We start from the raw sequence: 26864 nt of genomic DNA, 5'->3' as shown, positions 1-26864 counted from the left end.
GAGCCTGGGGGAGTATCTATTTCAAGGCGCTAGGTCATCTGAGCCTGGGGAGTATCTATTTCTATTTGGTTGAATTGTGTTTCAGTCTGTTTGGTTCTTATCTTTTTGAAGGGGGATAGTAGAATGTAAATGGGGGGAGGGTGGCTGTGGGGGCGGAAGGTTTGCGTTATTTATGTGTGACAGGCTGCTGAACTCATTGAGGAAGTCTGTGCAATAGAGTTTGTATGTGGTATTGGTAGAGGGTTTCAGGGGTGTGGAGTTGTGTTGCATTTTTTGACAAGTCAGCAGGCTGATTTCTCTCCAGAATCTTTTAGGTTTGGCTAAAAGAAATATTTTTTTTGTACTGGTAGTGGTTGTTTTTGTGTCTACAGATGATTTGTTTGGCTAGGTTGTGTAGTGAGGTATTTTTGAGTCAGGAATATGTGGAGGGATTGCATTTCCAATTGTGCCAAGCTTCATCGTGTAATTTAAGGAGGTGTTTGAGTTCATTAGATACCCAGTCATGTTTATGAGGTCAAAGTAGCCTTTGTACTAAGGGACTGACATTACAACACTTTGCCAAATAAATAAGCTAATAGTCCTCTACTGGTCCAAAGATGATTCTGGAGTGTAAGAGTGTGATGTTTTCTAACATCATTTTCTAGTGATGAAACATTTCTTGCCTGTTCCTTTATGTTTTTGCTTTCAGAAAAGAAAAAAAAAATGGTTGAAAGAAGGATATCAAAGTCCTGCATCCTGCCAGACTTTGAATTCCAGTTTTGCCCAATGTGGATGTCAAATTACCTCCATTCCAGTGTAAGTGAAGACCTCACAGTATCAGTATCTTTGTCCATGCCCACAGAATTATGTTTCTACTACTTTTTCTACAGCTGAGTCCAAGGGAAAATGAAACAGTTATATAATGTTTTCAAAATGATTACTTTTTTTTTGGAACATTTTAAAAAGTAAATAATGCTGAACACAGCAGGAGTGGCAACTTCTTGCATGTTAATGGCTTATTGTTCTTGGGTCTATATTATATTAGCGAAAATCCTTTTACGTGAATATGAAAAGAGCGACACATATTGCGTGAACCACGGAAAAGCCGAATGTCCAAAACTGCGAAATTCGAAATGTCGAAGTGTCATGGTTGGCCCGTCTGCGGTATAGCTCTGTAAGGTAAGTGTGCGATAGTTACAGACCTTAGGGTTAGGGTGCGGGTTAAGGTAAGTGCATAGATAGTTAATGTATGTAAGGTTTAGTGTAGGGTTAGAATTAGGGTTTTGTTAAATGTGTGTGTGGATTATTTATTTTGTTTTGGTATATCTCTGTAGGATAAGTGAGCGATAGTTACGGACCTTAGGGTTAGAGTGCTGGTTAAGTTAAGTACATAGATAGTAATGTATGTAAGGTTTAGTGTAGAGTTAGAAGTAGGGTTTTGGTGCTTTACTTTAGGTTTAGAAGTAGGGTTTTGGTTAGTGTATGTATGTGGTTTATTTATTTTGTTTGGGTAGGAAGTATGTAGTGGGAGGTGGAACTGGCCGACTATGGGGATTCGACTTTTTGAATTTCACGGTTTAGTGCGTTCGGCATATTCGCGGTTCATGCAATACGTGTTGGTGTTTTTGCATTCTCTTAAAAGGATTTTTGCTAATATAATATAGACCCATTGTTCTTCAGGGTTTATCTGCTATTCAACTATTTCTACTTGGGCAAGGAATTAGCTTATTAATTTAGACTCACTGATTTTCATCTGGGTGGTCCTTGTTTTCCAGGAAGAGTCATTGCTGCTGAGGGTTTCAATCTTTGAGCTGCCAGGGAAAGTGCATTCAAGGGCTTTTCATTTATCTGTATAGTTGACTCTGGAGTTCAGATAGAAGGAAGATGTATGGGGGCCTAAAGGGGCTTCTCCCATCAAAACATGTATCTTTTTTTTCTTTATTTTGGCTGATGCTTCTTGGACAGTTGAAGCTTCAGACAACTGTCAATTGACAAGACATAGAAGAAGCATTCTTCATTTATTTATTTACTTACTTATGTAATTTGCCTTTGATTAGCAGGACATTTCTGTTGGGAAAAGTCCCTTTTCAGCACAGACCCAGGGTGAAGTGCTCCATATTACATACCTTTTCACAAGCAATTAGCGTGAGCTAACAATAAAAACACAACACTGAGCTATATATAATTTAGCAGTTAATCACCATGTTAATTACACTATACCATATTTACAGCACACTAAAGCCATACACATCTAAAGAACATTCAGCATTATTTTCGGTTCATGTATAAAGTCACACAGAAATGTTAGTACACAGTAAGCAGATGCGGCATATGCATATTTTAGCAAAGAGTTATTTACTTGAGACATATAAACATTTGGCAAACTATGAGACTTTTATGATACTTAATTTGGCTGCATAACAGGGGGTGGGAGGGGGTAATGGTGGTGGTGCAAGGGTAATATTATTTTACTGATGCATACCATTTCATTGGGATTCTAAAATACTGGCTGGAAATGGTTAGACTAAAAGGGGGTTTAGTAATGAGAATGTTACAATGCAGGACCAATTTGTTACCAAGTGTGTTTCATGGAGGTTTTAAACAGTAGAAAATATGAGACATTCTGAGGTTTATAGGGAGAAGGATCTACAGTTTAACAAAGTACACAGAATATAGGTAGCCACCGTTATGAGTTCTGGATTTCTGAGTAAACACTAAGTGCTGGTTCAGTGAACACAGTTTTCTGTGGGTTGCCCATCAGTTTAATAACTGGCTGGTGGAAGACCATCTGGCTGGGCTGTAAATGTTACTTTGGGCAGTCTTAATGAGAGTATAGACATAGACAGCTAACTCCAGACAGTCAGGGAACTGAAATGCAAAACAGAAATGTGTTTGGTTAATGTTGCTACTTGCAAACATTGCAGTCTTATTATATGCTAGTATGGTCTTACATGCATAGTCTGATAGAAAGGTTTGGTTTTATGAAGAGGTCCTAGTGTAAGGTTGTTTTTGAACAGTATATACCCGCGGTGGTGGTGCTGCGGTAGCGTTGTCGCCTCACAGTAAGACGCTGTCCGGTTCGATTCTCAGCTAGAAAGTCTTCTGCGTGGAGACATGCATGAATGGGTGTACCTTCGTTGAAGGTTGTGCGTCAGGCCTGGCAAGCCGGTACGTAAAAAATCAACTGCCAATCATTAGCGGACTGGAGTTCCGCTGTGGCGACCCCTAACCGGGAAAAGCCGAAAGACACAAACAAACATTGGATATGCTGACTGAATCTTAATCTATGGTTAATTAATGCACTCAATAGTTTTGTGTTTTGTACTAATTCAGTTCTGTTCTAATATTATCAACAGATAATATTTTTAATTCATAGTAGTTTGCTGAGCTGAGGTGAAATGTTATTTGTTTAGTTTTTTTTTTTTTTTTTTTTTTGGATTTAAAGGTAGTTCATATTTTAATAGGTAGTTTTCAGTTTCTGTACAGGAATGCTGTAGGTAATTTTGGAGCTATTTGACCAAAGAGACACATATTAGTGTTGAATCATTTACATACTGAATTATATTTGCTGGAGGAGAGTCACTATGCATTTTATTTCTAAATATATTAAAGACTAACAGCTATAATACTAAACCTTGTGGTGGGCCTTATGCTGTTTCCCAAGGAGATGACACCTCATCAGCCCATGGTATATTCTGTGTTCTATGGCTTAGATAATTTTTAAACGAAGTCACTGAACTGTTTGTGAGGCCGAGTTTCTTGAGCCTAGATAATAATATAACATGTGAAACTGTATAAATTATTTGGATAGGTCTATAAACAGGGAAGCAGCCATTTCACATTGATTTTGTATTTCATTCATGAAAGTTAGCGAAGGTGTTTCGGTGTTATGGCCAGACCTAAATCTGTGCTATGTTGTGGAATGTAATTTGTTCTCTGTTATGTAGATTGTCAAATACAGGTGAAGAAATTTTTCAAATATTTTATTTAGAGGAGACAAGGTGACTGCAGTTCTATAATTTCTCAGCTAAAGGTGATCACCTCTTTTATGTAAAAGAATGCAGGATTGCTTCCAAGGCTTTGGGACTATAGTTTGTCAGAGAGGGAAAGAGAGAGAGAGAGAGAGAGAGAGAGCAACTACTTATATTTATGCATTTATTAAAACACAATCTGCTGTTATGTTAGTTAATATCCACTGAAAAAAACATTAAAGCAGATAGATGTCACCTCAGTGTGACAGTTTATTCAGAACAAGATTAGTTCTGATAACAGAGTCTTCAGACATCATGGTTAGTTACATTTAACCAAAGGCATGATCTATCAGCTAAGATACCAGGACCATAGTCCATAATTATCTGTAAGCATTTTCCTTCTCTGAGAATGAGTATTATACACAATGGTATCGACAAATTATTTGCTGAAAGTAGTGCCCTGAAAATTATGTTTGACTATGGCCACGTCTTCTGAAAACCAGAAAAAAGGTCAAATTTGATTTTATTGGAAACACAATTCCCTTTTCTTTTGTGTATGATGTTAATAAGTTACTATATATAAATGTTAGGGGGTGGTGTGTGTGTGTGTGTGTGTGTGTGTGTGTGTGTGTGTGTGTGTGTGTGTGTGTGTGTGTGCGTGTGTGCGTGTGTGCATATGTGCGTGTGCGTGTGCGTTTGTGTGTGCATGTGCATGTGTGTTAGAGTTTTGGGAGTGCAAGACATTTTCTTTTTTCTTTTTTTTTTTTTTTTTTTGTTTTTGTTTGCTTCTTTTTAATTTTTGTATTTGTGCTATCATTCATTACGAAAAAAGGTCCGAATGTGCTGTGTTTTATGGACTGGTCATCTGGGTCCTCGTGGCCAAGATCCATTTTCCAAATCCAATTACAGTATTAATAACCAGGCCTAACCAAATGTATTTTCTGGATGAAGTTTTACTAGACTTTGAGACGAGAAAATAAACTTTTTGCTTTGCCAACATATTTTGTTCACGGTGCACAGACAGTTGTAGGTGAAACATACTGCAGTACTTTCTGCTAGGTCTGTAGATAAAGAAACCCACATCAGTCCTCTGCTCCAGTTATCACATGAACTTATTGGGTGCATTTTTTATTGAATTAATGTTTTGCTACTGTTGAGAACACATGGATACAGTGATCTCAGCTTTCTGTTTCATTACTAATTAAATGCAATCTTACTCTTTGTGATCTGCTAGGAAAAAATGACTCGGCGAATGAAGCAAGACCGATTGGGCAGGGTTTCCCTTGAATCAGTGTTAGATAAGTTTATTATCTGTATCTTGCAAGTTTATTATCAACATCTTACATCTGCTTGAGTTACAAGGTTTTAAAAAAATAAGCATTGATCTGTAACTGAATTAAATTCAATTCTTTAGAAAGACAATAAACTATAATAATATAAAAAACATGAGGAGGTTATGTGGAGGAGCACATTAATAGTTTTGAGGTAAAAGTGCTAAATGAATATGGCTCATACACTTCTTTTTTCTCCTAAAGAAATGTCACATCTTAGTTATGAAATTTTCATTCTATGCATTTTATTCTTATATAGCAATTTAAAATTAAGTAGAATTATATTTTATTTCGGCCACATAGTAGTTGTTTATACAAAAATCTAGTCAGTTTCAATTCATGGTTTATTAAATTTAAGGTCACGGAGCACTAGAGCATTTCCCTGCAAGCAGTGTACATAAAGTAAGTTCATCACAGGACACATGAGAGTGTTTTTTTCTGTTGATTAAATGTTATTTTGCTTTTTGTCATCTGCCGGGAAAACAAATGATTAAGTGAATGAAGTAAGACTGATTAGGCAGGGTTTCCCCTTGAATTACTAATAGATAATGTTTTTATCTGTATCTTGCAAGTTTAAAATCAGCATCTTGCATCTGCTTACGTCCCAACATTTGGCAATAAGCAGTGATCTCTAATGATGAATTAATCTCTGTTCTGAAGAAAGAAAGAGAAAGGGGAGGGCGAGATTAAGAGAAAAATAAAACACAAAAAAATGAGAAAATAACAATGAGGACAAAATTAAAACTTGAAGACAAAAACACTGAGCCGACCATGGCTAATACTTGCTTACCACTTGAAAGGCGGAATGCCACATCTCAGATATGATACGAAACACTTATTCTCATTGACACCTCTTTTATTACATTCAGGTTCATGGGTGTACAGAGCTGTAAAAAGGCAGGAGACAATCCTGGATGGGGTACTGGATACCACCCCATCACATGACAACAGGAGACAAAGACATACAAATAGACAATGCACATAGACACAGACACACACTCACACAGACACATACAGAGAAACAGACAGGCATGTGCACACACACACACACACACACACACACACACACACACACAGACACTCACACACACACAGACACGTGCACGCACAAACGCACACACACACACACACACACACACACACACACACACACACACACACACACACAAACACGCACACACACAAATGCATGCATATATATGCATTCCTATTCACTTTGTACATACACCTGGGGTAAATTGAATATTGCCAGATCACTCATCTTCATATCTGTCAGATCTGGAAGGAAACAAGCCACCAGGAAACCAACACAGACACAGCCTGTTACTGTCGGTATTCTGTTTTCTTGTTTAAAACCAACACAGACACAGGGAGGACGTACACATTCAGTACAGAAGGTGCCTTACCCATGGCTTTTTTTTTTTTTTTACATTTGTTTACCAGGGTAGTGCTCTGATCTCAACTGATAATTTGCAGATACTGCCTAGATGAAATAATTCACAAATAAAGTAAAATGAAACACAGAGTCAGTAAGCTGCATATGTCTCAAACTCTTAGAGCAAAAATTCTGGACAAAGCCATAAATAATGGGGGGAACAAAAGCCCAAAAATAGGAAGACTTTTTAAATATTGCTCTTACAAACTTAGAAAGTTGTTAGAATAACAGGTTTTGCATTAACATGAATTTTTTGAATGGTATGAAGTCTGATACTGAAATGTCTGTCATTATTTTCTGACTTCAACCCTCAATGATGTACCAATGATTTGCAAGAAAACCACCATTTTATGAGAAGCAGGCCAAAAATGTGAAGCAAAATTCTGGATATTCTGTGAAAATCTGTACAGTTGACAGGTATGGAGCTGTATACATCTAAAACAGTACAAGCACTCGATTACAAAAAATGTATAGTAGCAATTAATAAATGTAGCAGCAATTATGAAAGAAATACACATTTTACATTTTTACACACTTATATTGCAGCTTCAAGTTCTGGTGCAAATGCTGTGGGCTAATAAATGTCAGGGAAGTGGAGGGTGGGGGAGGTGGAGTTAAGAAGTATTACTAGGTGACAGTAAGGCCAGAGGTTAAGAGGCCCATATGTAACGTGGCCTGCTATATGGGTGGAGCTGGTTTGATATGGTGTTGAGGAACTTTTGTAATGTAGGGAAGGAGATTTGTAGCTTTTTGGTGTGGACAGGTGGATTCCTATATTTTAGGAGCAAGAATGGAGAAAGAGAGGCAATGTAACCCGGTTTGTGGTGGTTAGAGTGGGAGCTTGTTTGGGAGACTGTCTGGGGTTGTAGTGTGTATCTTTAGTATAAAGTTTGACAACTAGTGGTGGGAATGAGTTAGGTTAGAGAAGTATGACAATGAGAGGTCCCAGTAACAGGTGTACTGCACTAGGAACCATGTGGCTTTTGTACAGCTGTACTGCACTAGGAACCATGTGGCTTTTGTACAGATGAGACAGTGGTACATTAGTGTTGAAGCAACAGATTTTGTTTTCAATAGTGTGTAAGAGTTTCTCTTGGAGGCTGTGTCTATTATGGGCAGTCCACGTTCATGATTAGAAGGCACTATTCATAAGGGTCACATATATGTTCCATGCCTCCCTTACATACATATCTACACTATGCTTCCTAGCAGCCTTAATTAATTTCAGCCAGGTATATTCCTTATAGAATTTGCTAAAATGTGTTTATTTTAGGTGGATTTTATTGGGTCTCATTGGTGGCCTAAAAGAACCTTTATATTTATTTATTTATTTGTTTATTTTACATTTGTTGACTGGGCTAGTCCAGCTGGATATATGTCCATTTTCAGCAGAGGCTCGAGGAGAAAAGCTCCTCGAAGACACAGTAAAAAAATTATATATAAAAACAATATTTCACAGGTACAGGTAGAATACAAGATTAAGCTGTTTTATACATGATAGATTTTACAGATGTGGGTAGATTAATATAGAAGGAAATATGTTCACTCCAAAACACATTTGATTGCAGAATCATATGACATGTAACTTTTGTTAATATGGTAGGTAGTCAATGACATTTTAGGGATATTGATAGAGAAAATCAAATTTAGGCCTGTTATATTTATGGTTTTCAGTAGTCAATTAGTATATACAGTTAATAAGGCAGATGTCTTAGTAAATAAAATAACATGAGTAGTTAGTCTGGGTTCACACAGGGACATAACCAATGGGATTTAAGGTAGGTTTTCAGCTTGCTTTTAAATTGTGTTAGTGAGGAAAGGGAGGTCAGGTCACTGGGGCGAGAGTACCAGGTTTTACCCACGGTATTAGAGAACAAAGAGTCACCAGTCTTATTGTAGGTTTTGCCTATTTGTACTAATATTTTATTAGATGAGCATAGGGTCTTAAGGTTGTTGTAGGGGGTGATAAGGTTGGTAAGAATTGGAGTGTTAGTAGGCTGATACAAGATTTTGTAGGCAACTGTTAATTGTTTAAATAGAAGTAAATTTGGCAACTCTAGCCATTCTAGTTGTTCATAATTAGTACAGTGATGGGTTTTGAATGTAGAGCCTGTTGCAAATCTAGCAATATTGTTGTAGGAGACAGCCAGCTTGTTCAAGCTGTTTTTTGAGAGGTTAGTATATATAGGAGTAGCGTAGAGGAGGGTGGAGATTAAGTGGGTCTGAGCAATAGTAGACCTTGCTAGTGGGGTAAGAAAGGATTTGATTCTATAGAGGGAGCCTAGTTTTTTGTTGACTGTTTTTATGGTACTGTTAATGTGACTATGAAAGTTAAGGTTATTGTCAATTAGTATCCCTAGGAGTTTTGTGGTAGAGTCAGGGGATATGATGGTTCCATTGTTTGATGTAACAGTAAAATGTAGTGGTGTGGCCCTTTGGGTGGGAGTAAAAAGTAGGAGTTTGTTTTTTTTGGGGGTTCAGGATGAGGCAATAGTGTAGTAATCATTCCTCTACTGTGTTAAACACTTTTTGGGTGAGGGACTGAAGGTCTGATGGAGTCAGGGCTGAGCATATTAATGTGGAGTCATCTGCGTATTGTATTAAAGTTGCTTGAGGAATTACAGTATGCAGGTTGTTGATGAAAATAGAAAATAGAAGAGGTCCAAGTATAGAACCTTGGGGGACACCGAGTGCAATGTAGAGATGGGGAGTTAAGTTGTTCTCCCACAGAACTGCCTGTTGCCTATTGTTTAAGTAGGATTGAAACCATTGTATAGCCAGTGCATCTAGAGATAGGTTTTTGAGTATGTTTATGAAAAGTTGGTGGTTAACCATATCGAAGGCTTTAGAGAGATCAATAAAGAGGGCTGAGGATAGAGTGTTGTTATTGCGATTTTTGTTTATACAGTCAGAGAAGGATAAAAGGGCAGTAGTAGTACTGTGAAATGGCCTGAAGCCATGTTGGCAGTTAGCTAGTAAGTTGTTATCTATTAGATGTTTTAACAGTTGCTTATGAATGCATTTCTCCATGATTTTTGCCAGTGGAGATAGTATAGCAATAGGTCTGTAGTTGGATAATTCCCTAGAGTTTCCACCTTTATGCAGGGGAATAATATGCGAGATCTTCCAAATAGATGGAATGGTTCCCTCAGAGGTTGTTCTGTTAATCAGAATGGAGATGGGGTAGGCTATGGCATTTGCAGCTTTTTGCAGATATTCTGCAGGAAGATCAGCTGTGGTGGTGCTAGGTTTGAGTTTTAGTAGAAGGGTACAGATAAAGGATGTAGGAACAGGTTTGAGATGAAATGAGGGAGGTAAGATAGTAGTAGAGGAAGTGAGAGATGAGCTGTCAGGAGTTAGTTGATTGGCAAGAGACTGAATGGTCTCAGTGAAGAATGTGTTAAAGGTACTTGCAATTTGCTTTGGATTGTCATGGTCAGTACCTCCTGGGGTGTCTGTGACAAAATGGCCTGGGTGTAAGAGTGTGTTAATCCCTGCCCAGAATTTTTGTGGTTTGTTTTGCTGGGTATGTTGGAGTTGAATGTAATAGTTTCTTTTGTCTGACAGAATGTTTTTTTGTATCATTTCTTAGCTGTCTGAACTTTAAGTTATCCTCTGGGTTTTTAGTAGTAAGCCACTTGGCCCAGTCTTTATTTCTGAGGAGCATTTTTTGTTTGGTCCCTTTTGAGAGCCAGGGGGCAGGTTTATTCCTAGTTCTAATGGTCCTATCTGGAGCATGGAGATCTAGAATACTTAAGAATTTGGTATTAAAGTAGATTACTGCTTCCTCTAGAGGTAAGTTTTTGAAGGGTGACCAGTTGCATGCTTTAAGTTCAGTTTGGAAGATGTCAGGGTTAAAATTTGTGTTACTCCTTATTATTCTATAGGTAATTGGGCTAGGGGTGTTAGTCTTAAATCTGATCATGAAGGTGAGTGCATGGTCACTTATATCCTCAGGGAGAGTCCCTACTTTGTAACTTTGGTGATGTCTATTTATCAGAATCCAATCTAGGGTGCTTTTATTGTTATTGCGTTTATTGGTCCTTGTGGGGGAGCTAATAGTTTGAGTGAACCCATGTAGGTTAAGATAAGTAGAGGGCTGGTCAGAAGTACAGCTTTTCCAGTTGATATTAAAGTCACATATGCCTTTAGTTTACCAAATAAAATGAGAATCTATGGGTTTCTTAATAAATGTATCAATTATGATATAGATGTCTGTGTATTGTATCTTTACAATATATTTATATAACATGCAATTTACATATTTTATGTAAATGACTAACTTTGTATTTCTGAACATATGTATATGTACATGTATTCATGTCAGATGCTATCTTCTTTATGCCTTCTCTATATGTCGTACAACACATAACTGCAATCTGACCTGCTTCATTAATTTTAATGATACATATAAAGTCTTACCCCAGGATTTAATAAACTCCATGCAGGCATTGTGTAGAGCCTACATGGAATGTGTCCATGTACACAGCCTTGGTCCCCTCTCGGCAGCATGTCATGCATATTAATGATGGTGCACTGTCAAGGGAGAGCTGAGGAACACGGATATTGAATCAGTGTAGTCTGAACATTTTTTTTCTTTTTTTTTATTAAAAATGCATGTTTGCATGGTGTGGAGTGCAGCAATGCCAAGCTGTGCTCACATGTGGGCTGCAGTCACCTGCCAGACATCTAAAAATCAAAACTGTATGTAATTAATAAGCATAATGGCATTTTATGTGTGTGTTTTTTTTTTTTAATTTGGCATTTGTGTGGTGCAGAGAGGAGTGCAGCTAAGCTGAGCGGATCTCAAACATACATGGCAGGCACCTGGCAGACATTTAAAAATAGAAACCAGATGTAATTAAATAATTATTTATTGGTGTGTTTAAGTATGTTTCTGCAGAGAAGCGTGGTGCTCAGCACTGCTAACAGGTAGCTCAGTGGTGTATGTGAAGGTATACTGGATATCTTGATATCCATGTAGCTTAATGGGTAGAGTTATGGCTGTATGTGTAGTAGGTCCAGGGTTCAAATACAAAGAATTCAGAAGTTGTCTGTATTTTTGTTGCACACGTTATGGACAAACTTTTAAAATATGGCTCCACTGCACTCTGCTAAACACTGCTCATTCATGCTAAGCTCCACATAAATGGGTTAATGGCTGCAAATATTTGTGCAGTGCTCAGTTTTGCTAAAACCACAATTGTGCATGTTTGCAGGCCGCTCAGCTCTGCTTGGCTGGTTTGCACCCTGCTAAGCAACACAGTGCTTTTTTGAATGTTGCTCAATGACTTGTAAGGGTGGGAAAACAGCCTATACACAGTGCATTAGGTGGGAATTCTGCAGAAACTACTTGAGTCTATCATCTGTTGATATGGCTGGTGGTATTGGAGAAGGTGTGCACTTTCAGGTGCAGCAGTGGAGCATCCAGGAGTCTAGGGTCATGGTTGGGCTTCTAGTAAAAAGCCATGAGGATAGACTGCTGCAGGACAGTTTCCAGGGCTTGGGTGTGTGGCGGAGGCCTGGGACTGGCTGGCCAGAGAACTCACCAGTGTTACTGGTATCCCCTACACAGGTGAGCAGTATTATCACCACCATGATGACCTGCAAAGATGAAAGAGGTGAACCTTGGACACCTGGCAGGGAATGCCCCACAAGTATGTAAGTTCTTTTTCCTCTGTTTTACCAATATGTATTCCGAATTTCTGCAAAACTGGTATGCATAATGGTGTGCTTCTCTCCAAAGAGCTGCAGCTGAGAGGGCTCACAATGTCAGGTCTCATGCTGATTACCTGGCCAGGTTGTACCATCAGCATGGTCAGTATGGCTGTATTATGCCAACTGTAGTGCAATAATCAAGAAAGAGTAAATAATTAACTGCAACAAAGTATATACAATGAAGTCTGTAGTGCAATAAAGTTGAAATTAGAGCTGTAGTGTAATAAATGAATAATAACTGTAGTTCAATAAAAACAAGATACCAATAACAGCAAGAAAATGGGTGTATATCAGAATTGTCTTGTCATAACCATTGTGGTATAGCTGTATGCATTGAGTCTATAAGGTAAGGTTGCTGCAGTCAAGTATAACACTGTAATAGCTGTAGAATGCAAATCTAATGGCTACAAATGGTATTGCTTAACTCATAGTACTGTTCAAGGCTTTCTCTAGGCCAGTACAGGTCACATAATGCTCTGTCTTCCACAGACTTCAGGTAATAAAGGTATATGGATGAGATAGCCCACTCCACGGACAGATATTGTGTGTGTGGACTTCACGGATATTGCAAACCAATAACAGTAATATGTGTTCACCTGTATTGTTGAAAGTGAAATAAAGCTGTAGTAATATATGCAGTATGGTTGTATGCCATGCATGTCTGTTCTATTGGCACTGCAGTCTAGTAAAACACTGTTACAGTACTAGAATGGTAGAGGAAAGTCCTGTAACTTGTAGTGCACAATTCTTAGTATGTTTCTATGTTGTCTCCAGGCAAGTATCAGTCAAGCTGTAGTTAACAGTACCTCAGCAGCTCAGGCTGTTAAACTCCTTGTGCACTGTACATTTTGCCACGCACAGTCCTGAGTTTGAATCCAGTGCTATGTAGCACTACATTTTCAGTATCAGTCACTTTATGCTCATAATTTCTATGTCCACAAGAACACAAAAATGTGATTGGTGAGTTAGCCCATTTTATGTGCAGACATTGTGTTTAGATCTCACAGAATGTTACACTCAATAGCAAGAATGTGTGCATCAGCATTGTTGATTCAAAAATAAAACTGTGTAATCCCATTATGGCTGTATCTCTTGCTTGTCCATATTAACCTGCTGCAGTCAATTATTAAAGTATTTGCAAATGTCCCCTGTAGTTACAAATAGTGGGTTCTACTCCCATGCCTGCCAACTAAGCCATGATGGCTGTCTAGTTTAATTACTGTACACAAACATGCCTCTCAAGTGTTGTAAATTAATATCTGGAATGCAATGTATTACCAAATCCATTTACAGAAAACCCTGGTAGTTATAGAAGTCCACATTATGTGAAACTGTTCTGAGTAGTTCTGCACCTGCATTTGTCAGTGCTGCCCTTTATTGTTTCATGCTATCACCTTGAGAGGTATGTACGTGCTACAACAGCTATAGGAGAATTGTAGTCACTGTAATCACAACTGTCAGTACACACCTGTAGAAGTATGTATGACCAGTTTTGTCAGGGATATTATCTGCAGTCTCCCTAATAGAAGGTTTTTCTTCCTTTCCCCACCCCTTATATTAATGTATTCATTATTGTAATGTTGTATTATGATTTAATATGAACATATTTTATTAAACAAACTATATTTTGGAAAATGCGGTTGATTATTGTTATGTTTTATTATGATTTAATATTAATATAATTTGTTAAACTATATTTTGGAAAATGTGGTTGATCATTGTTATGTTTTATTATGATTCAATATTAACATATTTTGTTTAACTGTTTTGTTGGCCCTGTGGTTTACTTCACGCTGGCATACTGTTACCATACTGACTGTTATGTTATGTTATGTTGTGTTGCACATAATATACTTTAACATGTATTTGGATTAATAAATATGATGTTCCATTCTGTTGATAGTAACAGTGGTTTAGTAGTTACTAACCATAACATATTGCTTTACCTCATATACCAAAGCATGTCAAGGTAGGCCTGTTTCGGGTGATCCTCCTGCCTTGCCTCAACTGGCCATGGCAGTGGGTCCCAGCATGTCTGGCACCCAGACCATTGTTGCTCCTTCTGTTGCCCCTGCAGTACCTGTGGTGTTGGGTAGTACCGTTACAGGGGATGGGGCCCAGTCTTCCTCTAGGAGTGGTGGCAGAGGGATAGTGGTCACCCTTGATGAGCTACCAGTCCTGGTGAGCAGGATAGTCCACAGTGGCTATGACCAATGCCTGCGCCAGATTGAGGAGATGCTGGTTGACCTGATGGGGCAGTGTCACCCTGGTGCCCGGCCTCCAGCACAGCCACCCTCAGGGCAGTGAAGGAGCAGTGTCAATGGTCCCATGGATGGGGGCATGAGTCATGCTGCTACCGTCTGGAGGCACATGGGACTCAAATTCCACAACACCTTCCCCATCAAAGGTGTTCACCCCCCCATGTGTCACACACTGCCCCTGTCTGCTGTCTGTCTTGTCTGTTTGCAAATGCATCCTCACCTAGCCAAGTTACCTCCCCCACACATACCTATGTCCCTTCTCCAACATTCCACTCTCATCTTAAAAAAAAGGGCACCTGTCTCAAAAAAAATATCGTCCCATACATAGCTCTCCATTCCTCATACACGTCCACTGGACACATGTAATTCAGTCCAATTACTTTGACAATGCAGTTATGTTGTCCTCAACCTTCTCTCTGGGCTTTGAGAGTCCAAATTCATGTACAAATCTGTCAAAGTGCACAGTTGTTGCTTTACAAGAACTGGATAGCTATGGCTCTTTCCTACACCCTTCCTGCACATCCCTCCCTGCCTTTGAATATTTTTTCCTTCTGCTTGCCCCCATTTCACCACTTTCCTATCTCCCCTTTATTCTTTTCTTTATATTTTTTAGTGAAGAGCTGCAAGGCAAGCCACATCATGCAGCTTCACTTAGCTCAGTTAAATAGGGCTATAATGAGTATATGTGCTTTTAACATTGTAAGTCACAATTACAAAATAAACACCTCTGCTATGTTTCGATCCCAAGCCCATCACACCGCATCACATTGCATTAACCCACCAAGCCACGCAACTCTTAATTAAAACAGGTGGCTTAAACAAAACAAATTAATTGCCACTTATGGTCATAAGCCGTGTTTCAGCAGAGCTGTGTTCCACACCATGCAAACTGAAATGAACAGTAATGGAAAAAATAGAAGTGCACCTTGGATTCTGGTGCAATAGTGCACCACTAGACAGCCGAACACATGATAATGCATGTAACTGAGGCCTGTGATAGGAGGTAAATGTGCCCTTTACCAGAAACATGCAGAAAGTCACCTGCTCAGGCATACATGGCAAAATTCATGTCCAAATGGGACAGAAATACATCCGTATAAAGCCATGCACATACTGATGGATGTAGACAATGTTTGTCACAGCCTGTATGTCTGCACATATATCTTGCAAGTACACCTGCTGTAGTAGTGACTCAGTAATTCAGTCTGTTAAATGACTTGCATACATTACATTTTGCCACACACAGTCCTGGGTTCAAATCCAGTGTTGTGCTGCATTTCAGTTACATTATTGTGAAGACAGTAATTAACGGATCACTAATACATCCATTATCCACACAAAGCATTGCAAATTATAGAGCCACTTTTCAGTGGATGAAGTCAGAGGCCTGCAAGTAGGGACACACTTTACATAGCCATATAACAGTACAATATGTAACCTAGTACTCTGTTATTGACACAGTTGCCTAACATCCGTACCTTAAGCACATGCCTTAACTGAAGTGTAAAGGGTAGCCTCACCCTAGCACTGCCTCTACAACAAGGCTGACACAGCTGACACAGATACACCTACAGATTGTTGTCCTCCAAAGTGTCCACATTATCTGCCTATGTCTACTACCTGCAGCAGCAGCTACAGCCTTGAGGTACACTCAGCTCTATGTAAAGGTTTCTGCTATAGACCTGCTACAGACCTACCCTCTGTGATGATGTAGTCTTCTCACCCCAGTAGTGTCCATCTCAATAGCTAAGAAAGGGGCCCAGGTCTATATGAAGGCCTTATATATATATTGCACAGTGCTCGCATGTCATTGGCTAATGATAGTGCAATTCAGACCTTACTCTCACACAGAGTATGCCTTTGTGAAATTTTACCAGACACACAGTTCAACAGAAGAGTACTGCACTCCAGCAGGTGTGTAACTGTTTTTTCTGTATAACAGGATGCAGATGAGAGGATAGAGGTATTGGGAATAGGGATTACAACAGTAAGCCGGTCACACACCTGTGGTAATGACATATCAGTGATACCCTGCTGACTTACACCTACAGGGGATGTACAATACATCAAGGTGGCATTGTCTTTTCTCAGTGTGGCACACTGGTGTTGTCAAACGGTCCTTATATAGTGGTTGTTATAGTGCACTGCTATTTGTCTGCCACTTGCATCTATGATATATTATTGTGTGATTGGCGTTAGGGGACACACCACAGTGGACTGGAGTGTTGGGTGTATGATCATAAAGGAGAAGCTGTCATGGCACACAGGGAATATCAAAGTAATAGTACTAGGCCAGTTGTATCCGCACACATGTTATGTTGTCCGACTGTGGGTTATGCCATGTGTGAACAAGCAGTGGATAGTGCTGGTCATTTTGCCCTTGCTTTATCTGTACATAGTGGATGTCCATGTATCTGCTCCTGTAATGTGTTTCCTTTGTGTTGTCTTTCAGGAATAATGTACCACAGATGACACCCACCTTTCTTGGATGCAGAGAATGAGATAATTTGCAAGGACTAAGGCAGCTTCATGACATCCTATTATCCAGGGAGAGACATAATAAGGAACAGTGGGCTGAATTATGTTCAGACCTTGTCTGTGATGTTAATGCCACAGGCCAGCAGGGCAAGACATATGAGCAGGTTCGACACCGGGTAACCAATATGATTAATGCTGCACGTCAATGCGCAGCAGATATAGCCAGGGATTGTGCTGTCACTGGTGGAGGCCCTGCAGCAGAACAACAAATCTCTGCCACTGAGGAATTCCAGGTGTACCTAGGCACATGTGTCAGCTGCCAGGCATCCATCACACCATACATCATGGAGGTGGGTGCCACAGTTTCCACAGCTGATGAACATGCAGGTAAACTTACTGTGATCAGCATTGTAATACTGTAGCAGTGTGTCACGCTGTAGATACATTTATGTGGGGGCCAGGTCTTTGATCTTTGTGGGGGGTGTAACCTCAGGTATACACTCATACACAGATTGGGACAAATACAACAAGTAACAGAGTAGCTACTGTAAATGTGAGAACTATGGATGTATTACCTTGTTCTGCTGCAGCATGCAGTGATACTGACATTACTCCACCCTCAACTTTTCACAGGTTCTTCAGGTATTGCCCAAGGCCATGGTCCTGCCCCTGGTAAGTATGACACTTGTTTTGTTAAGGAACAATTATAGTCTAGTAAGGTACAGGCCAGGATAATTCCCTATGTGCTCTTAATTATGTGTGTAGACAGCATATGATGGTTTTAAATGCCATTATGAAAGAGGTACCAAAGGTTTCGAGATGGGGTAGTCACAGGAGTGTAGGTCAACAAACAGATACACTTTGGCAGTTAATGATAAGAGCAGATAAGGGTCCTGGTTTAAATGAGACAAGGGATCTAAAGTGCCTTTTAATATACAACAGCTTGAAGGCAAATACATTAGGCACTGAAATGTGCATTTCCATATAATTGTGAAGAGAGTTGTACTGGGTTTTATGTGTTTTTTTTTTTTCAATTATAGTGCCATACTGAGTAATTAAAAGGTAAATATTACCTGCCATGTTTGACTTGATTTACTTCAAGTGATGGTTATATAGGTCCTGGGTTGAATTTGAATTGTGTTCTGAGGTAGTGCTTTGTGGACAAAGGTGGAGAAGGCAATTTTGTGACCACTAATGCAGTCATGGGTCTTTGTTGTTAGGAGTCTTAGATGCTTTTTGTACACAATAGTGTAGGTATTAATATACTACTTTTTTCATTCTTATTGCAGGTGACTGTGAGGGTTAGTGTCTGTCCCCTACACAATCTAATGTCAGTGACTCCTCAGACACTTATGATGATGGTGGCCACAGTGAGGCACAGTTGGGGGTGTTGGGGGCTGAACCTGTCCCAGAGGTAGACATCACTCTTCTGCCCCCATTTTCACCGCACACAATCTGTATGCCCACACATACCCCATCCCTGGAAGCCCCTGATATTGGACAGTCAGGGGGTGGAGACATTGAACAGAAAAGTGTGGCAACTAAGGCTCCAGTCAGTGTAGATGCTGGCCATAGATAGAGAGTTGGTGAGATCCCACACAGGTGAATTGATTGGGGTGCTTGTAGGAGGCTTTCTGGCCATCGACCACCTGTTGCAAGTGTCACATCATGGGTCACCTGGCACATGTTTCAGGCTATCACGGAGACACAGGCATGTTCTGAGCAGAACACTGGGCATATGCTTAGAGTTATGGATGCCACACAGTCTGACATCCGTGACAGCCTCCATCACATTGGGGACACCCTGGATTAGTTGACTGATGCAGTGGACAGATAGTGGGCTGAGGCAGTGTCTGTCTTGGACCGCACATTGTCTGTGCTGGAACGTGTGGTTGGAGTTGAGCATCAGACTCGTGGACATAGGGCAGCAACACCATCTGCTGAGAGTCCATGTGGCTGTGCACACTCACGGTCCCATAGTGGCAGTATATCTAGCACTACAGAGGGAAGTGTGCTGTCCATACCACGATGTGGCTGGCCATGGGCTCGTGGTCCTGGCTGGTCCCATGGGGTACACAGTCCCAGCAGACACCAGTGACCATCAGGTACTAGCACTGCTTCCGACCTTGGGCATGGAGGTGCCAGTACAACTCCTGGCAAAGCCAGTTTCCATGTTCGGAGCCAGAGACAGTGAACTGTCAACTCTATCATATACAGTCCACAGCTGTCCAGCATATATATGTGTAGGGCTGGCACTGAGCTTGACTGTGTTCATGCACACACTCACACACCACTGTCATTTGCAGGTCACCTACATATTTTATTTTTATTTATTTTACATTTGTTGACCGGGCTAGTCTAGCTGGATATATGTCCATTTTCAGTAGAGGCCAGGGGAGCAAAGCTCCAATAGTTATTACAAGTTTAAACAGAAATAGACAATACAGGTTATAACAGATATTATGATGGCAGCAAACCAAAATAGGTAAGAAAATAATTTTTTTTTTCACATGATGTGAATTACAGTAGTCAGACAATATATACGTGAAAAAATATATATACATAAATGTTATGTAAAGGGTAAGTTATCAAGGATACCGGGAAAAAAATTATGGAAAAAGAAAAGAAAGAGAAGAAGAAGCAGAGTTAGTCTGGGTTAGTGCCGGAGCAGAGCCAGTGTTTATTGAGATACATTTTCAGTTGCCTTTTAAAAATTGGGAGAGAGGTCAGAGATATGATATCAGAGGGTAGTTTGTTCCATATTTTTCCAACAGAGTTGGAGAAGAGGCAGTCTCCTGCAGAGTTATTGGGTTTAGCAATATTAATCAGTAGTTTGTTTGAAGAGCGTAGATGTTTCAGATTGTTATATGGTGTAATAAGGCTGGAGAGTATTGGTGTTTTGGTGGGTTGGTATAGGATCTTGTGAGCTATTGTGAGCTGTTGAAGTTCAAGCTGGTTAGGAAGTTCAATCCACCCTAGTTGTCTTAGATTCAGGCAGTGATGGGTTCTAAAAGGGAATCCTGTAGCAAATCTAGCAATATTGTGGTAAGATGTTGCTAGTTTCTTGAGGTTGCTATTGGAGAGATTACTGTATATGGGGGAAGCATAGAGAAGAGTAGAGATTAGGTGAGTTCTGGCTATGGTGGTTCTTGCTTCAGGTGTAAGGAAATATACACACAGCACCTCTCCATGGTCCATCTTACATGCTCCCCCCTGATTCACACACATGCTGTCTACTACTTGAGCCAGCCTAGGCTCCTGTGTCCCCACACAATACCCTGTGCAAGTGATGATAACTGTGTCACATCCCTGTCATCCTTAGTATCAATGCAGGGAAATGCAGCTATGTGTCTGATGCACAAGGTGAATATATTACTTAACATGGACTTGTGTAATGCAGTGTTGGTTCACCATGCCACTTGTAGTGGTTAACAACAGATACAGTAGGCTGGCATTTGTCATGTGTATGCCACATACATTTGTGTACCTTATGTAGTCCTTATGTTCTATGGTGTTGAACTGGCTGTATAGTTACACAATGACAGGTGTATCATGGGCCTGTTTATGTTTCCGTTACACAAGTCTATTGGGATAGCCTATATCCAGCAATAAAGCAGCACAGGATGGCATGTCAGAACAGCAGACATATGTTGTCAGCAAGGTACAGCACTATAACTGCATGGCCCCATAGGTTCATATGTGTATAACAGGCTAACAAGGGCAATGTTGGCATTCAGCATACTCTTGCATCCCTAATCTGTGATAAGGTCTGCTACCTTTCATAAGTGCCACCAGGGTTTTGATGGAGGTGACATGTCTATATATATCCTGTGTTCAGTACAAAGAGTTGCCTAGCAACAGTTATGATTGTTGTGCTTTGTATCCCAATGTGTAACCTGCACATGATATGTGTCACAGCAGATATGTGCATGACATGTATGGGGAGGCCTGTTTCATGTAGGGTGTACTGCCTGTTACATATCTGTTTCACCAGCATGTTCATAGGTTCATAGGCTCATAGGCAGGTACTACGCTATTGGCCCTAGGGCCTATACAAGCCTAGCCAAAAAGGTACCCTGGCTTTCGCCACCCAAGAAAATTATTTTCCTGTGCCTCTGTTGAGCAGAGCCACAGAAGTGATCCCTGGGGTGAATTTCCTATTTCCCATCCAATTATCAAGATTTTTCATGTAGTGCTAATGAGGAGCTTTGTTTGATATAGATAGGTAGTTTGTTCCAGAGTATGGGAAGTCTCTGGGACAGGAATCTATCCCTCCAGTATGTTATGTTTATTGTGGTGACAAGGTTTAGGTCCCTAGAGCATGTAGCTCAGAGGGATTGGGATTTCTTTAAGTAGAGCATGTCCAACAACTCTGGGTTTGACATAGCTTTGTATGTTAGGCAGAGATCTCCTCTGAATAGGCGATATGCGATGGAGTAAAGCTGGAGTTTTTTGAGACGGTCTCTGTAGGGCATCTGTTTGAGGCTGGTAATCCTCTTTGTGAGGTATTTCTGTAGCCTTTTCAGTTATTGTAGATGTCTTGTGAGGTACATACCAAAAGGGGTGTTGTACTCTATAATGGGGTTAATGAGTGATAAGTAGAGGGGAACAATGACCTCATTTTTCCTGGATGAGAAACATTTTGTGATGAGGTGTGCCATGTAGAAGGATTTCCTGACTACTGTGGCAATGTGATTATCAAAGGAGAGACTACTGTCCACCTGTGTCCCAAGGTCTCTTATCACACTTTTGGTGTTAAGTAGACTACCACCTATGTGGTAGCTCATGGGTACAGAGTTTTTACCAAAGGAGATGACAATGCACTTTTTGGCATTGAGCTTGAGGCCATGGTTTTGACACCAGGCATCTGTCTCAGTGAGGTCCTTTTGTAGGATGTCCACATCATTAGGAGTTATAATTATGGCTCCTAGTTTGCAGTCATCTGCAAACTTCGTTAGCCAAAGACCTTCTGTGTTAGCCTGTACTTCAGAAAAGTAGATACCAAATAGGAGAGGACCCAGGACTGAACCCCATGGTACTCCACTTGTCACTTGTCCGAAGTCGGATTTGGAGTCTACTACCTTCACAGTGTGGGTTCTGTCAGTGAGGCAGTTGGCAGCCCATCTTGTGACATAGGGATTTATACCTAGTTTAGTGAGTTTATCTATAATTCCAGAGTGGGGGATAGTGTCAAAAGCCTTGGTGAGATCTAGATAGGCTGTGTGAACCACCTTACCCTCATCTACAGTTTTGGTAACTGCTTCAAAGAAATCAATCAGGTTTAGGAGACATGATCTGCCTTTTACAAACCAAACCTGCGTGGGGTCCAGAGTTTGGAGATTACCAATGTCTTTGTTTATAAGTTCTATGATGATACATTCCATGGCCTTGGAGACCAATCTTGTTAGGCTAATGGGGCAGTAGTTCCCAGGGTCCATGGTGGCTCCCCTTTGTGGAGTGGGATAACAGTCACTGTGCGCCATTCAGTGGGCACAAAGCCTGAGGTGAGGCTATGATTGAATATGGTGCTTAGGTGGGGTGCCAGTTCATTCTGTAGTTCATGTAGAACACAGCCTGGGATGTTGTCAGGTCCCATGGATGCTGTGTTCTTGGCTTTGGAGAGTGTGTTTTTTACCTGTGCAGCCATGATTACAGGAACTTTGCATTCTTCCGGTATAGAGATGGGCCATTTAGGGGGTGAGGGGGGGGGGGGTAAAGTTAGCACTGAACCTATCTGCCAGGATGTTGGCAATTTCAGTTGGTTCTGTATATTTAGTGCCATTGTGCTGTAACTCAGAGCAGATCTGAGTATTGCCATTGAGATTCTTGGCATAGCTATAGAATGCTTTGTGGTTGTCTTTAGAATCAGTGGCAATTTTGGTTTTCATAACTAGCTTTGGAGGATTTTATGAGGGATCTCAGCTTCTTACTGAGGCTGGCCAGGGAGTTCTTCCAGTCATGGGATTTTACTCTTTTTTGCAACAGTTTCTTTCTTATGTTGTAGAGTTTGTTTATGGCAGGGGACCACCAAATTGGCTTCCTTTTTTGGGAGGATACAAAAAAAAGTACTACCTACTGAACTTACAACTCAAATTTCTCTTTCACTCTTTAAGAAAAAACTAAGGCTATTTCTTAAGACACACTGGCTATGCACCTGTACTAACCCTGACTAACTTCCTTCCTTTTAAACTAATAATTACTTTGAAACTCATAATACTACCCTAGAGCAACAAAATACCATAACATTGCTAATAAAATTTATGTATATACTGCATATTGACCATCTCTTGTACATCACCCATTGATGCTTACTGCTAATGTTATCCTCACTGACTATTGCATTTGAATACAAATAAAAAAAAAAAAAAAAAAAAAAAAAAAAAAAAACATTTTTATGCTTTTTTACAATTGTATCTTCTAATTTGATCTGTTATGACTTTTTGTATTTTTTTAATTGGATCTGTTATGACTTTTATATCTCTTTTTATGTCTTTCTTGGAGCTTTTCTCCCCTGGCCTCTACTGAAAATGGACATGTATCCAGCTAGACTAGCCCGGTTAACAAATGTAAAATAAAATAAATAAATAAAATAAATAAATAAAGGATAGCCTCTTGGTTCTGTTAGGGATAGCACAATCCATGCACTCGTGTAAGTGCTTATAAAGTGCATTTGTTTAGGATTCAGCAGTCATGCCTGTATTGTCCATCTGCATGGATGTCATGAAGTTTGCCACTTCTTTCTTAAGAAGCATGAAGTTGGCTTTGGAGAAATTTTTTATGGTTGCTTCCCTAACGGGGGTTGGGGCTGGGATGTGGATGTCTAGACTGATTAGCTTGTGGTCGGATCTGAACAATGAGGAATTGACCTCTGGTGTGGAACACGGGTCGTCCATGTTGGTAATGACCAGGTCTAGGATATTGCTGCCCCTGGTGGGGGTGCAGACAAGTTGATCCAAGATCCAAGGTGTTGGAATATATGAATTCCAGAAACCATTGAGCAAAAGAGTTGGTACATGAGTAGTTTTCCCAGTTAATGGTGGGGTAGTTGAAATTGCCCTTTATTAGGGTGTTGGGTTGTACCCTAATATTTTCCAGTGTATCACAAAATGAGGAGTGGAAATTCTGGGGCATGGAGGGGATCTGTAGCAAGTTACAATTTGGATTGCAGTCTTGCCCAGAGTTACTTACACTTGCATAATCTCGGTTGCATTATGCTGAGCAACTAGCCTGGAGGTGTGGATACCCTTAATGAATATGGACATGCCTCCACCTTTAGTGTTTCGGTCTAGGTTAGGTGGCCAAAAGGTGTGGTATAAATTATAGCCTCGTAATGCAGGGGCGCACTCTGGAGCTTTGAACCAGGTCTCAGTCACTGCACAGATGTCGATGTTCTCCATTTTAAGGAGTGCCTCGAGTGAATGCATTTTGAGGTTTAGACTTCTAGCACTGAGTAGCATTACCCTCAGATTTTGCTTGCTTGTACCTGTTACGGTGGTGAATTTGTCATTTGAACCTTGCCTATAAAGGCACTATAGGAGTGGCAAAAGCCTTAGCCAGTATCCGGAATCCCAAGAGCGACAGGTGCAGGCCATCTCTGGCAAAGCATCATGGTCTGTCGATCATGTCATCCCAGGCAGACAGATACTGGATCCCCTTAGAATGACATCAGAAGCTTAGCCAATTGTTGAAGTCAATTTAGGATGCTACTCAGGGCTAGGGTCATAACTGCCTGGGCTGCAAGATCGGAGAGCTCCCCCATGTCTCTTTTCATGTAGTCCAGGGAGGTACATCTCAGGTCATTCACACCAACATGGACAATGACGGAGTCATATTTATGCTTGCTGTGGCGTGACCTGAGTGCTTGCATTATGTGGCGGATCCTGGCACCCGACAGGCAGCTGACAGTAACTTTCTCCTTGTTTATCCTGGTGAGTGGAACATCAGTGTGCCTGACTATAGAGTCACCTATGACTAGAGTGTTGGGTACGTTGTTATGCCTTATAGGCTGTGGTTGAGTGGCACACTGAATTTGTGGACTATGTGTCATTTGGGTTGTGTTGGGGGGGGGTGGAGGCTGCATGCATTTCTGCTTTGGAGGTCTCTGTTGCTTGAGCAGATTTTTATTGAGAGCCTCCGTGAACGTAGGTATGTGTTTTGTTTTACTATGTGTGGTGTAGGTTTTGAGGGACTATGTGATGAGTGTGGTGTGGGGCAAGTGTTTACCTTCTCCTCTTGACTGTCTAGTCCAGTCTTGAGTGAAGAGAGCTTTGCTTCCAGTTTGGCTATATAAGTGCATCTCTCACAGGTTGTAGTTTTGGGTGGTAGGATGAGAGAGAGTTGTCTGTGTACATGAGGCAATTGCTGCATTGCCCCAAGATGACCAGATTCATCAGGTAGACAGGAGAAAACACCAGGAGCTGACCCTTAGACATGCCTGGATAGGTGCTTATTTATTAAGTACTAAAAACTGTTTTCCTCCAGACAAGTGAGGACATTTGAGTGCTGTAGTAATTTGTAGCTTATTTAGTGCTTATAACGAGTTCTGAACAAGTGCTGAGCTCAAAGAAACACATTTGAGTGCTAAAACTAAAAAACTGGCTAGTTCTAAGGGAAAATTTGAAGAGCATACTTTATGGCGCCAGGAATAGTTTAACCCTAGCTAAACAGTGATGCATAAAATATATATTTTTTTAATATAACAGTAGCAAATGAGGAAACTGATTTAAACAAATTAACCAATAAAAAGCTAAAAACTGAGCCCCATTCCAGCAGTCTTCGATCAGACAAGTTCTAACTGCACACTCCTGCCATTAGGGTGCAGGGGACCCTTCTCCAAAAAAGATGGTCTGGATTAGTGCTCAAGTTATACAAACAAAGTTAGATTCAGCAGGTATGAATTTAGTCTATGCTACAGCAAACAAGGCTTACCAATTTCAGAAAGAAACAGTTCAAATAAGCAGGCACAATAAGCCTTTAACCAGAAACTCCCAGCTCAGAAGGGCAGAATCTACCCTCTCCTCCCACAAGAGTGCAGACCACACCTTCTTAATGTAAAATAAACTGGCCCGAAGCCCAAGTGCTTAAACCAGCTATCATTGTGTGCAATGGCACTATGCATACCACACTGATGTTATTGGTATGTAGCACAGGTGACACGTGTTAGTCCTGTCATGGATACATGGGTGGTACACAGTGGAAAATGACACCTCCCAGTATGGAGCCATACACATCCCCTCCAAAGCATTTCAGAGACAGACTACACATGTACACTCCTGAAATGGACTGCATAGGACATGTTCTCTACAATGTGCATTGGTGTATCTTGGAACCTGTGTGGATGCTACAGTTGCATGATATGCCTGTGTAGTGACATGGTAAGGGTGCCATTGCACACAATGATAGTTGTGATGACTGCCACATTCAGTATAGCAGTGCTAGACTGGGATGTACTTCCCAATCCTGTTGGTATTGGTTGTACAACAGTGAATGCATCCAAATCTTTCCGACTAGTGACAGTCGAAGGCTACAGTACTCTCTGTGTTCAATCCACACATCCCACGGTTCAATAACATGTTGTAAAATTCTCTAACAGGCTCACATAAACACATGGCTAAATTGCGGTTAGCACCACTTCCAGTCAGTGCATACAGGACACATCAAGGCACAAATGTAGTGCAGGTTGGCTGTATGT

Source organism: Protopterus annectens, chromosome 7.part1 (genome assembly GCF_019279795.1).
Source record: "Protopterus annectens isolate FY-2018-M chromosome 7.part1, PAN1.0, whole genome shotgun sequence".
Classification (NCBI taxonomy): domain Eukaryota; kingdom Metazoa; phylum Chordata; order Ceratodontiformes; family Protopteridae; genus Protopterus; species Protopterus annectens.
The sequence above is the reverse complement of the archived record's forward strand: the minus strand, read 5'-3'. Positions refer to the sequence as shown.